We start from the raw sequence: 12,943 nt of genomic DNA, 5'->3' as shown, positions 1-12,943 counted from the left end.
TTCTTGCAGTCCCAGTGTCAACTCCTATAACCACCACAGAGAACCTGAGATTGTTTCACAGCCACAAGTCTCACCTGCCGAGCAGAGTGATCACTCCTGTCAGGAGGAGCTGAGGACCTGTGACTCTGCCTTCAGAGCAGGTGACAAGGCAGCCCTAGCAACAGCGAGGGCCAAACTGTCCTGGGCCATCAGAGAGGTAAAGTGTGCACACGCCCAGTGAATCCACAGCCACTTCCAGGACAGCAGAGACATGCGGCGCACGTGGAAGGGCATTCAGGACATCACCAACTACAGGAAAACACCACCTGCCTGTGCTGGTGATGCCTCCCTCCCAGATGCATTGAATGACTTCTACGCTCGTTTCGAGGTAGAAAATGACGTGGCGCCGAGGAAGACCACCCCTCCTCCAAATGACCAAGTGCTGTGTCTTACCGTGGCTGATGTGAGGAAAACTCTATGTAGGGTCAACCCATGGAAGGCTGCTGGACCAGACAATATTCCTGGCAGAGTGCTCAAAGGATCTGTCAGCTGGTCTGCACATGTTCTCACTGACATCTTCAACATCACCCTGAGCAGCGCCATCATTCCAACGTGCTTCAAGGCCGCCACCATTGTCCCTGTGCCGAAGAAGTCTTCAGTGTCCTGTCTCAACGACTACCGTCCTGTTGCACTCACATCCATCATTATGAAGTGTTTCGAGAGGCTTGTTATGAGGCACATCAAGACCCTGCTGCCCCCTCCTCACTGAACCCCCTGCAGTTCGCATACTGTCCCACCCGTTCAACAGACGACACCATTGCCATCACCCTCCACCTGGCCCTCACCCACCTGGACAAAAAAGACACGTACATTCAAATGTTGTTCATAGACTTCAGTTCAGCATTCAACACAATCATTCCTCAGAAACTGATTGGAAAGCTGAAACTGCTGGGCCTGAACACCTCCCTCTGCAACTGGATCCTAGACTTCCTGACTGGGAGACCTCAGTCAGTCCGGATCGCAGGCAGCATCCCCAACACCATCACACTGAGCACAGGAGCCCCACCAGGGCTGTGTGCTTAGTCCACTGCTGTTCACTCTGCTGACCCACGACTGTGCTGCAACACACAACTCGAACCACATCATCAAGTTCGCCGATGACACGACCGTGGTGGGTCTCATCAGCAAGGACGATGAGTCAGCATACAGAGAGGAGGTGCAGCGGCTAACTGACTGGTGCAGAGTCAACAACCTGTTTCTGAATGTCAACAAAACAAAAGAGATGGTTGTTGACTTCAGGAGAGCACGGCGTGACCACTTTCCGCTGAACATCGACGACTCCTCCGTTGAGATCGTTAAGAACACCAAATTTGTTGGTGTTCACCTGGTGGAGAATCTCACCTGGTCCCTCAACACCAGCTCCATAGCCAAGAAAGCACAGCAGCGTCTCTACTTGCTGCGAAGGCTGAGAAAAGTCCATCTCCCACCCCCCATCCTCACCACATTCTACAGAGGTTGTATTGAGAGCATCCTGAGCAGCTGTATCACTGCCTGGTTCAGAAATTGCACCGTCTTGAATCGCCAAGACCCTGCAGTGGATAGTGAGGTCAGCTGAGAAGATCATTGGGGTCTCTCTTCCCACCATTACAGACATTTACACCACACGCTGCACCCGTAAAGCTAACAGCATTGTGAAGGACCCCACGCACCCCTCATACAAACTCTTCTCCCTCTTGCCATCTGGCAAAAGGTACCGAAGCATTCGGGCTCTCACGAACAGACTATAACAGTTTCTTCCCTCAAACCACCAGACTCCTCAATACCCAGAGACTAGACTGACATCTACATCATTTATTATTATATTGTAATTTGTCCTCTACTGTGCCTATTATCTTGTTTATTAATTATTGTACTGCCCTGCACTGTTTTGTGCACTTTATGTAGTCCTGTGTAGGTCTGTAGTCTAGTGTAGTTTTTGTGTTGTTTTACGTAGTCTAGTGTAGCCTTGTGTTGTCTCACTTAGTCATGTGTAGTTTTGTGTTGTTTCATGTAGCGCCAGGGTCCTGGAGGAACATTGTTTCGTTTTTACTGTGTACTGTACCAGCAGTTTATGGTCGAAATGACAATAAAAAGCGACTTGGCTTGAAAGACGTTATCCCACAAGAGTAAGAAATCCTTCACAGCAATTAAATCTTTAGGTCTGAATGGGACCATGTAAAATTTACTATGCTGTTGATGTCTATATAGTAGTTGTATTATATATTACACTATGTATATAGTACTGTACAAAGATCTTGGGCACATGGATATAGCTAGAGTGCCTAACACTTTTGCACAGAACTTTAATATTTTTATGCATTGCACTGCACAGTTGCCACACAAAAAATAAAACAAGTTTCATGACGTATGTGAGTGACGATAAATCTGATTCTGATATGGGTCTCTATTGTGGACTGAGATTGGGAAGCGTGCAGGGAGATTGGAGACAGGAGGGAGCAGAAAGTATCAGGGAGACATTCTGTAATGACCAATAAACTAATTGTCTGGAATCAAACGACATTGCCTGGGGTCTCAGGGCTGGATGCGTCTGCACCTGCGCCACTCCCGACCCCCGGCACGCCTTCTCTGCCACCTGTGCCACACTCTCATTATTCCCAACACCCTTTGCTCCCGCCAGCTCTGCTCCATGTTGACAAATACAGCACTGTGCAAAAGTGTATTGAGTTGGAGGAGTGTTGTGTATTTAATATTTCAGTAATATTGTAAATATATTGTTTGACTAAGCATTCTTTGCTGTTTAAATAATTCTTTACAAGTTATATGTAAAAGTACGTGAATGGCATATGTCATCGTGTCAGGTGTGCATGCTTCGCTTGAAGTAAAAACCAACTAAGGCACATTCTCCTGGGCTACCGTCTTTTTCTTGCAATTAGTTCTATGTTTTGAAGCTACAAAATATAACGTGCCCTCTATTTTTATTTTACAACTGTGAAGACCAAGCATTGCTCTGAGCAGGAAATTTTTACATGGCCTGAAAACTGCAAGCTATGAATATTTAGAATGGAAACTGAAAATTCACATACTTTTGATTGTATTTATTAATTGAAGGGTATAATTAAATACAGTACAACAAAGAAAATGTCACATCTTGTAAAATTTTTCTTGCCTCAATCCTCAGGAAGTGGAGATGCTGCTTTGTTTCCTCGTGCAAAGAGGTGGTGTTGAGGGATGGTGAAATCGTCGATTGTGTGCACTCCCAGAAACTTGGTGCTCCTAAATTTCCCCACAGAGAAGTCATGTGTGTGCGATGAGGAGTGGTCAGCCTGCACCTTCCCCAAGTCCACAATCATCTCTTTGGTCTTGCTCATGTTGAAACTCAAGTTGTGCCCATTCTACCAGCCCCTCCACCTCCTCTCTGTATACCATTTTGTCATCATTGTTGCTGAGGTCAACCACTGTTGAGCTGTTAATGAGGGCAGTTCATCCACCAGTGTCTCAGGAGTGACTGTATTAAATACCAAACAGAAGTTGATAATCAGTATCCTGATATATAAGACGCCAATTTCCAGATGGTATGGGACAGGACAGAGTGGAGTGCAGAGGCTATGGCACAATCACTGTACCGATTAGAGTGATAAGCGAACTGAAAAGGGTCCAATATAGCAGGAAGATGGGATGTAATGCATTCCATAACCAGTCACTCAAAGCTCTTCATTATTGTTGAGGTCAGTGCCGCTGTATAGTAGCTGTTGAGACCGCCGCCCTCTTGGACACTGGAACGATGGAGGCTGTCATGAGTCCTGAGGGGACGGTGGATTGTTCCAGAGAGACGTTGAAGATGTCTGTTAGAAGCTTTGTTAACTGGGCTGCACTGTCCCTCAGCACCTGAACAGGTATGTTATCATGCCGCACAGCAGGCAGTGGTCTTCCTCACATCAGCTGCGGCCAGACAGAGTGCCTGCACCCCGGCAGGAAGAGGGGCCTTCCTCGGCAGCACCTCGTTCTGCTCAGCAAACGGAGCGTAAACGACGTTCAGCCTATCAGGAAGAGAAACGTCACTGTCGTTGTTGCACTGGGTGGACTTGTAGTCCATTATGGTCTTAATGCTCTGCCACATGTGCCTCTTGCCTCTAGTGTCATAGAAAAGGCTGTATATTCTGTAAATAATCCTCTTTCGCTTTCCTAATGGTGCAGTGAAGCACAGCTGTTGCTGATCAGAGACTTGTCCTATACCACCCCCCCCTCACAATATGAAGGCAGCATCCCAATCAGCTGCCCCTCCCTTATTCATTCATTGGACTTCCCGGCACCTTGCCATATGACAGGAGCTGCTGTGTTTGTCCATGAAACAACAGCATTCACAGAAACACCAGTTATTGTGTGTGAAACATTTGGGGATGCTCCTATGAGTAGAATTCAACAGTTTCTTGAGTAAAACTGTATGATGGCTGAGGTCTCCCGGTGGGTGTTGGCATTATAGTGAGGCTGGGGTTGCAGGCTAAGACAAAGGACTAAGCTTAGATCATAAATCGATTGTGGTTAATTTGGGTTGGGTGTTGAGCTAACTAAGATTAGAGAGGCTATGCGTCATAGCTAACTTGACTAACATCTAGAAGGGTGAGCTATTGATCCAGAGATATGGGGTTTGAATTCTAGCAAAGCTGCTGTGATATATAACATCAATAATTCAATAAGTCTAGAATAAAAGACTGGTGTTAGTATAGGGAGCTGTGAGTTTAGCAGAATGTCACCTGGTTCACTACTATCCTTTAGTGAAGCAAATCTGCCACCTTAAGGTCTATAGCTGACTCTAGATTCATGACTGTGGACGATTACAAAGTTTTAAAGTTTCAAAGTAAATTTATTATGTCTATCATATACAACCCTAAGATTCATCTTCTTGCAGGCAACCACAAAACAAGAAAATCACACAATAGAATCCACATAAAACCCCACATAATCAAGACTGACGAGTCTCAAATGTGCAAAAAAAGACAGATTGTTCAAACAGTAAAAGAAGTAAACAAATAATATAAAGACCATGAAATCGAGTCCACAGCCAAAGAGCCAGATCTGTGGTAAGGCAAGTGAAGCCAGTCCAGCAGCCTATTGGCTGAAGTGCAACGACTACTCCTGAACCTGGCAGTGTGGACCCTGGTACTCCTGTACCACCTGTCTGACGACAGTAGTGAGAAGAGAGGGAAACAGGTCAAAACCCAGTCAGACGGGACAGGCTCAGGTAGAGGATCTTGGCTGACATGGAAATATGAGCCTCGGGCCTCAGCCTCGGCCTTGATGCCTTCATCTTTAATAATCTAGCTCAGCGCTTACATCAGCTAAACATTGGTTCATTTTTCACTTTCAGACCTGGACTGTCAGACTTGTGGGCTGCCCAGCACAATCCTCACTGATTTGATTTGACATAAACAACACATTTCACTTCATTCTGGCCCTAGGTCCGCTCTAACAATAACCGTCGTGCCGTAGCTGCATTCTTGAGAGTCCACTTCGCCGAATCCTTCAATAGTCCGCTAAAACACCAGTTTCTTCAGACACTTCAAAAGCACACGTCCCACAGAGAAACTGCAGGCTGCAGAATGCAGTGATCGCAGTCCGTAAGAGGTATATTAGGTAGGACAGCTGGTAGTTTGGTGAGCTGCCCGCCAAACGTCTCGGTGTATCGCCAGCACCATCTTGGGCATCAGGGTGGCACAGCAGAATACTATTAGTATAACAGTATTCTAGCACCAGCGATCACCAGTCAGGGCTCGATCCCTGCCAGTGTCTGTAAGGAGTTTGTACCTCCTCCCCATGACCCCTGGGCTTCCTGTTTCCTCCCACATTTCAAAGATATACATAGAAACATAGAAAATAGGTGCAGGAGTAGGCCATTCGGCCCTTCGAGCCCACACCGCCATTCAGTATGATCATGGCTGATCATCCAACTCAGAACCCCGTACCGGCCTTCCTTCTATACCCCCTGATCCCTTTAGCCACAAGGGCCATATCTAACTCCCTCGAAGTTACGGTTAGGGTTAAGCTGTGGCCATGTTATGTTGGTGCTGGAAGCGTGACAACAGATGCAGGCTGCCCAGTACAAACCTCACTGATTTGATTTGACGCATTTCACTGTATGTTTCGATGTACGTGTGACAAATAAAGCCAATCTTTAAATCTCTACAGTCCGATGCATTTCATCAAACCATTTACTTCAGAGCAGTTAGGAGTGGACAACAAACGGCAAGCTTGTACTTGACACCAAAGTCCCATCAACAATTTAAAAAACAGGTCACAAGGCAAGAGATTTGTAACTGTTTAGAAAATAATCCGAGAGGAAGGATGGAGGATGAGGGGAGAAGAAATGCTAACGAAGTTCAGAAGAGTTCAACGAAGACGGTCTGATGTAAGATGTACATAGCAGAGTATGACTTTATTTATGGTGGTGCTGAGAGGTCCATTAGTGAAGAGGAGTCTGCAGATGATGAAGGAATGATTAACATTTTAGCCTGATGAAGGTGATGTAAGAATTGAAGTGGATAGGCAATATTTCTGAATTGAAGAATTAGCAGTAGCGCCTTTAGTGATGGAATTTCAAAGTAAAGTTTATTATCGGAGTACGTTCACGTCACCACACATAACCCTGAGATTTTTTTTGCTGCTGGCATGCTGAGCGAATCTGTAGAACAGTAACTGTAAGCAGGATCAATGGGCAATAAACTGTAAATGCAGGTGTAAATAAATAGCAATAAATAACGAGCATGAAATAACAAGATAAAGTGAGACCATCATTTGTGGGAACACCAAAAGCACAGTGAGGGTAGTTATCCCCTTTTGTTCAAGAGCCTGATGGTTGATGAATAGTAACTGTTCTTGAACCTGTTGGTGCGAGTCCTGAGGCTCTTGTACTTTCTCCCTGATGGCAGCAGTGAGAAAAAGAGCATGGCCTAGGCAGTGAGGATCTTTGATGATGGGCGCTAGTTTTCTATGGCAATGTTTCATGCAGATGTGTTCAATGGTTGGGAGGGCTTTACCGGGCCAAATCTACTGCCTTTTGTAGGATTTTCCACTCAAAGGCATCGGTGTTCCCATACCAGGCCGTAATGCAGACATTTTTGAAATAGCTTGGAAAGTAAATCATTGAAAATTTTCCCTAATCCAGTTTAAAACTGTACCTTACAGGTTATTGCTCTATTAAAGATGGGATTATTTGATGCACATTCTTTTTGCAGTTGAGGAATGCTGCTACATTTGTGTTGTAACACACCCATGATTTTTGCATTTATTTCCATGAAAATGACCTCACAGACACAGTTGTGCAGGACATGTAATCATAAAAGGAGCAGAAGGCAAGTATTTGCTTTATAGAAAAACAATTGTAAAAATATTTTTATCCAGGTGTAATTTTTTTTAGAAGAACTAGATCTACTAAAAGCTTTGTTTTATAGTATTCTCCTGAAAGACATAATAAAATGACATCCAATCAAAGTTACAGCTTTAACTATAACATGCTGCTGACAATAGGCATTAACTGAACCATTATTTTTTTGCTACAGGGAGTTTATTTCTTTTCATTCAACATCATTCCTTCAAAATGCTGAAAGATCAAACACGCTTCTTCACACACCCACTAATTCTTGCACTCTCCACACCTTTGCCAGTTTTAGCTTTGTGGGAACCTGCCTCAGGCATTTTGCTCATTAGTTTCTGACTGACTGCCTCCAAGAAAATGGGCACTTTTGCTAGCTATTTATTTATTTTAAAATAAAACCTTAATCAGAGTCTATTCATGGTACTTAATGAAATAGTGTTTAATCAAAAAGCATAGAAAATGTTTAACTCAAAGGATCAAGAGTTGAAATACATGATTAACAAATTTGCATTTGATGCCATATTACACAACTAATAATTCACGTGTAAATTCATGAAGATGCATTAAATGCCGGCTTTTAAACTTAACTAATATTACCGTTGCAGATAGGGGGGCTCACACTGCATGCAGAGATGCACCTGCAATGTCACACGTCAAATTCACTTCCCTGAAGCCAAACCAGTGATCAAAGAGCATGTGGCCAGTTTTAAATATTACAATATATTTTCATTCATTGTGGTTTCTATTTTGAATTTTAGCAGAAACTTTGTGTCACGCACAGGTACTGCAAGTGTCATGAACAATGGGCTACCAAGGTTGAATTTTCTCGTGCCTCCTCGTGCTACTTGAATTCAGTTGCAGCTTGTCTGTTCACGCACTTGAACTTTCCACTCAAACTATGTTGATGAAATGTAAAAACTCCAGAGGATTATCACCCTCATTAGGTTTCCACGGAATAATACTAGTTGGCAAAGGCCATTTAGTGGAAAGGAGTGAAGTAATAAAACTTCTCTTAGAAATTATTTTAAAAGATCTTAGCTTCTTCACTCGTTGGCCCAGTAGTTTACGTAATTTTGTAACAACTGATTATAAACAATTTATAAATCTATTAATACTTGGCTTAAACAGCAGTTTTTTTTGTAAATACAATTATCACAGTTGATGACAATTTTATTTAGTTTCTGACAATATCAATTACTCAAACATACTGTACGAACAAGGCCATTCTGATAATTGGTGCCTTCAAATACCTGACCTTTCCCCGTATTCCATAATACCATTGGTTAAGAAAACGTATTAATTTCATAATTAACAAATGTCATTACTGAAAAAGGTTTAAAATTCGTATCGCACATTTTTCTGCAGAATTTTTATCTAGCTTCACTTAATTACATCAATGTTGTCTGTGCCTACAACCCTCTAAAGTAACAAGCTCTCTGGGTAAAGATGATCCTTCTGAATTCCTTTTGGATATTATACCTTTATGGTTCCAAGCTCCTTTCTCCATTGGGAATGCCTTGTTGCAGTTTACGCCAACTCTTTCGTGATAATAAAGTTTCTACTGAGTCAACTGTCAATAATTTCCTTTCTTGTGTAAAGTGCCCCAGTATATTGAATCTTTCATGAAACATACAGCCCCTCAGTTCTGGAAACATTATGGTAAATTTACATGGCATTTTTTCAGCATTTAAAATTTTTTTTGGTAATAGAGGCACCAGAAATTCTCAATGTGCTTCAAACGTGGTTAAACCTGAGTCTGCACAAATTTAAATAATTTCCCTGTTTTTCAATTCTTTCCTCTGGTAGTGAACCCAGTACTTTGCACTTTTATTATCTTTGATTTCTAACCTTTATTGCATTGTGTATCTGTTCTCCTGATCCCGCCACTCATCAATATAATTAATTTGTACAGTAATGAAATACTATATGTAAAAAAAGAATTGCAGCTAATGACAGTTATTATAGCTATGATCTCACCAGGAACGGCTGGTTTGGATGTCAAATGCCTTAAAAGACAGAATTATAGAATGGTTTACACAACAGATTTGGGTTTGAAACAGGCGCTACAAGCATAGAGAATTTATGATACAGAGAAGACCATTTGGTCCATCAAGTCCATGCAAGTCAAAAAGTGATACCCAGCCCAAAAATGGAGCCCTGGAGGATACAGTTCTTTAAAAACACATCCTAATAATTTTAAAAGAATGAATGAGGGTTTCTATCTTTACTCTCTCAAGATTTTAAATATTTTCATCATCTCTCCTCTAATCATTGTCTTTAGTGCTGTAGTTAAGGGAAACTTGTTTTCTCTTTTCTTTATGATGACCCTTCATAATTTTATACTTCTTAATCGTTTTTGGCTCCTCAGTTCCAAACAAGACAACCTTACCCTATTCCATTATTTATGCTAACTAAAACTTTACAATCTTGGCAACTGCCTTGTACATTTCCACAATGTTTTTCCAAGTGAAATCACATCTTTCCTGTAATGGATGACCAGCACTGTAAACAGTACTTTGGCTGTGGTGTAACTGGTGTGGTATATATTGTCATAAATAATGGACAGTATCGCATTGGCCTTTTTTTAACCTCCATTTGACTTATCTTGAAGGATTGGTGGGTGTAAACTTCAAAGTCTCTCTGTTCCTCCACATCTCTCAATACTCTCCTATTTATTATCCACTTTCCAAAAGCATTACTTCATGCTTCTTTGGACTGAGTTGTCTTTTCCAGATGTCTGCCTAAATAACAAGCCTATGCATATCCCAGCGTTCTAAAGCTTTCATCCTGATTGCCATTAATGATACCTATCTTACTGTCAAGGCCACTTTGTTATGAAGTGCTTTGCACTATCGCCGTGTAGAGACCTACACTACTTTTTGTATCATGCGGATACAGATGTTACAATCATGAGTCATACAAGTCACAATGAAACTTTAGAAAGCACTTGCCACCCCTCCTTTTACCATCACAGGATACCCAGCATCTGACCTGCTCTTAAAGCCACAGATATCATAGTGCTTTTGAGATGGTATCGAGAAGCTTCAGTCCATGCATTACACCAACACAGAAGCCCCATGTCAGTAGCAGAAGAAAAGCACCATTTAACAAACTACTCAGCCACTCACACCATCAAGCACTTTTCATCCCACCTGCAGAAGAGCCTGTGATTCTACACTAGCTTCCGCAAGTACTTCAGAATCCACAAAATCACCCTCACCCCCAAGTATCTGCCCAAGACCACTTATGTGGCTGGTCCTCTTGGGTTTCAAATCAATGGTGAGCCATGGAATGAGGATAGAAATACCATTGAATGTCAAGGATCAGTGGATAAAACTTTCTCTGTTTGTGGAAGGAAATATAGACAAAGAGAATGCTTCCAATACCAAGATTAATGATTATCCCAGGATCCATGGAAAACCACTATCTGTGCCATTTGCTATTCATAGAATCTTGCTACATGCAAACTGTCTGCTTCAGTTGCTTACAAAACCATAGGAACTGTATTTCAAAAATAACTAATTGGTTGTTATTAGTTATTTAATATCCAAAAGACATGAATTGACTTATTCTTTCCCAATTCAATCAATCAGATGACCAAATAATGCAGGATGAACCCATTTCCTAATTATTGATGACCTATATTAAACAGCTCAGGGAACACCATTCTGACAGATACAGTATAAACTTCTAATATGTAAAAATACAATTTATGATAAAACTGTTCTTTAGTATAGGAGAGGCAATATCTTGTTAACATTCAGATGTACAGTGCCTATGAAGAGCATTCAACCCTCCCCCCCCCAATACCATGGAAGTTTTCATTTTTTTTGTTTTACAACACTGAATCACAGTGGATTTAATTTGTTTTTTTTTGACACTGATCAACAGAGACTCTCATGTCAAAGTGAAAACAGATCTCTACAAAGTGATCTAAATTAATTACAAATATAGAACACAAAATAATTGATTGCATAAGTATTCACCTGCTTCAAGTCAGTATTTAGTAGATGCACCTTTGGCAGCAGTCACAGCCTTGTGTCTGTGTGGATAGGTCTCTATCAGCTTTGCACATCTGGACACCTCAATTTTTTCCCATTCTTCTTTACAATACTCAAGCTCTGTCAGATTGCATGGGGATCATGAGTGAACAGCCCTTTTCAAGCCCAGCCACAAATTGTTAATTGGATTGAGGTCCGGACTCTGACTTAGCCACTCCAGGACATTCATTTTGCTGTTTTAAGTCATTCCTGTGTAGCTTTGGCTTTATGCTTGGGGTTATTGTCTTGCTGGAAAACAAATCTTCTCCCAAGTCACAGTTCTCTTGTAAACTGCAGCAGGTTTTCCTCCAGGATTTCCCTGTACTTTGCTGAATTAATTTTACCCTCTAATTTCACAAGCCCTCCAGGGCTTGTTGCAGTGAAGTATCCCCACAGCATGATGCGGCCACCACCAGGCTTCATGGTAAGGATAGTGTGTTTTTGATGTGCGGTGTTGGCTTATGCCAAACATAGCATTTAGTCTGATGGCCAAAAAGCTCAACTTTGATTTCATCAGACCGTAGAACCTTCTCCCAGCTGACTTCAGAGTCTCCCACATCTATCCTGGCAAACTCTAGCTTCATTTGAGTTTTTTTCAACAGTGGCTTTCTCTTTGCCACTCTCCCATAAAGCTGTGACTGGTGAAGCACCCAGGCAACAGTTGTTGTATGTGCAGTCTCTTCCCATCTCAGTAACTGAAGCTTGTAACTCTCTGGAGTTGTCATAGGTCTCTTGGTGGCATCCTTCACTAGACCTCTTCTTCCATGATCACTTAGTTTTTGAGGACGGTCTGCTGCAGGTAGATTTACAGTTGTGCCATATTCTTGCCATTTCTTGATGATTAACTTAACAGTACTCCAAGGGATATTCAGTAACTTGAAAATTTTCTTGTATCCATCTCCTGACTTGTGCTTTTCAATAACTTTTCACAGAGTTGCTTGGAATGTTCTTTTGTCTTCATGGTGTAGTTTTTGCCAGGACACTGACTCACCAGCAGTTGGACCTTCCACATACAGGTGTATTTTTATTGCAATCAGTCGAAACACCTTGACTGTACACGGTGATCTCCAAAAACAGATCTCCATTTAACTAATTATGTGACTTAACAATTGGCTGCACCAGTGATGATTTGGTGTGTCATATTAAAGGGGTGAATACTTATGCAATCACTTTGTGTTTTATATCTGTAATTTATAACTTAGATCACTTTGTAGAGATCTGTTTTCACTTTGACACAAAAGAGTCCTCTTCTGTTGATCAGTGTCAAAAAAAGCCAAATTAAATTCACTGTGATTCAATGCTTTAAGAGCATAAGAAATAGGTGCAGGAGTCGGCCATCTGGCCTATCAAGCCTGCTCCGCCATTCAGTAAGATCATGGCTGATCTGGCTGTGGACTCACTGCCACCCACCTGCCTTTTCCCCATAGTTCCCAATTCCCCTTCTATGCAAAAATCTATCCAATCTTTTAGTGGAAACAACTTTCCTGCCTCTATTTTATCTATCCCTTTCATAATTTTATGAAAAATGTAAAATTATCTTTAACTGTAAAGCAAT

General features: G+C 41.9%; 1 protein-coding gene across 2 annotated transcripts in view; it reads right to left on the bottom strand.

The window, feature by feature from the left end:
• Window positions 1–12,943, bottom strand: part of arhgef28a (Rho guanine nucleotide exchange factor (GEF) 28a) — a 410,055-nt gene that overhangs the window by 36,895 nt on the left and 360,217 nt on the right. The window lies entirely within an intron of this gene.

Source organism: Mobula hypostoma, chromosome 5 (assembly GCF_963921235.1).
Source record: "Mobula hypostoma chromosome 5, sMobHyp1.1, whole genome shotgun sequence".
NCBI classification, from domain to species: Eukaryota; Metazoa; Chordata; class Chondrichthyes; order Myliobatiformes; family Myliobatidae; genus Mobula; species Mobula hypostoma.
The sequence above is the reverse complement of the archived record's forward strand: the minus strand, read 5'-3'. Positions and strand labels throughout refer to the sequence as shown.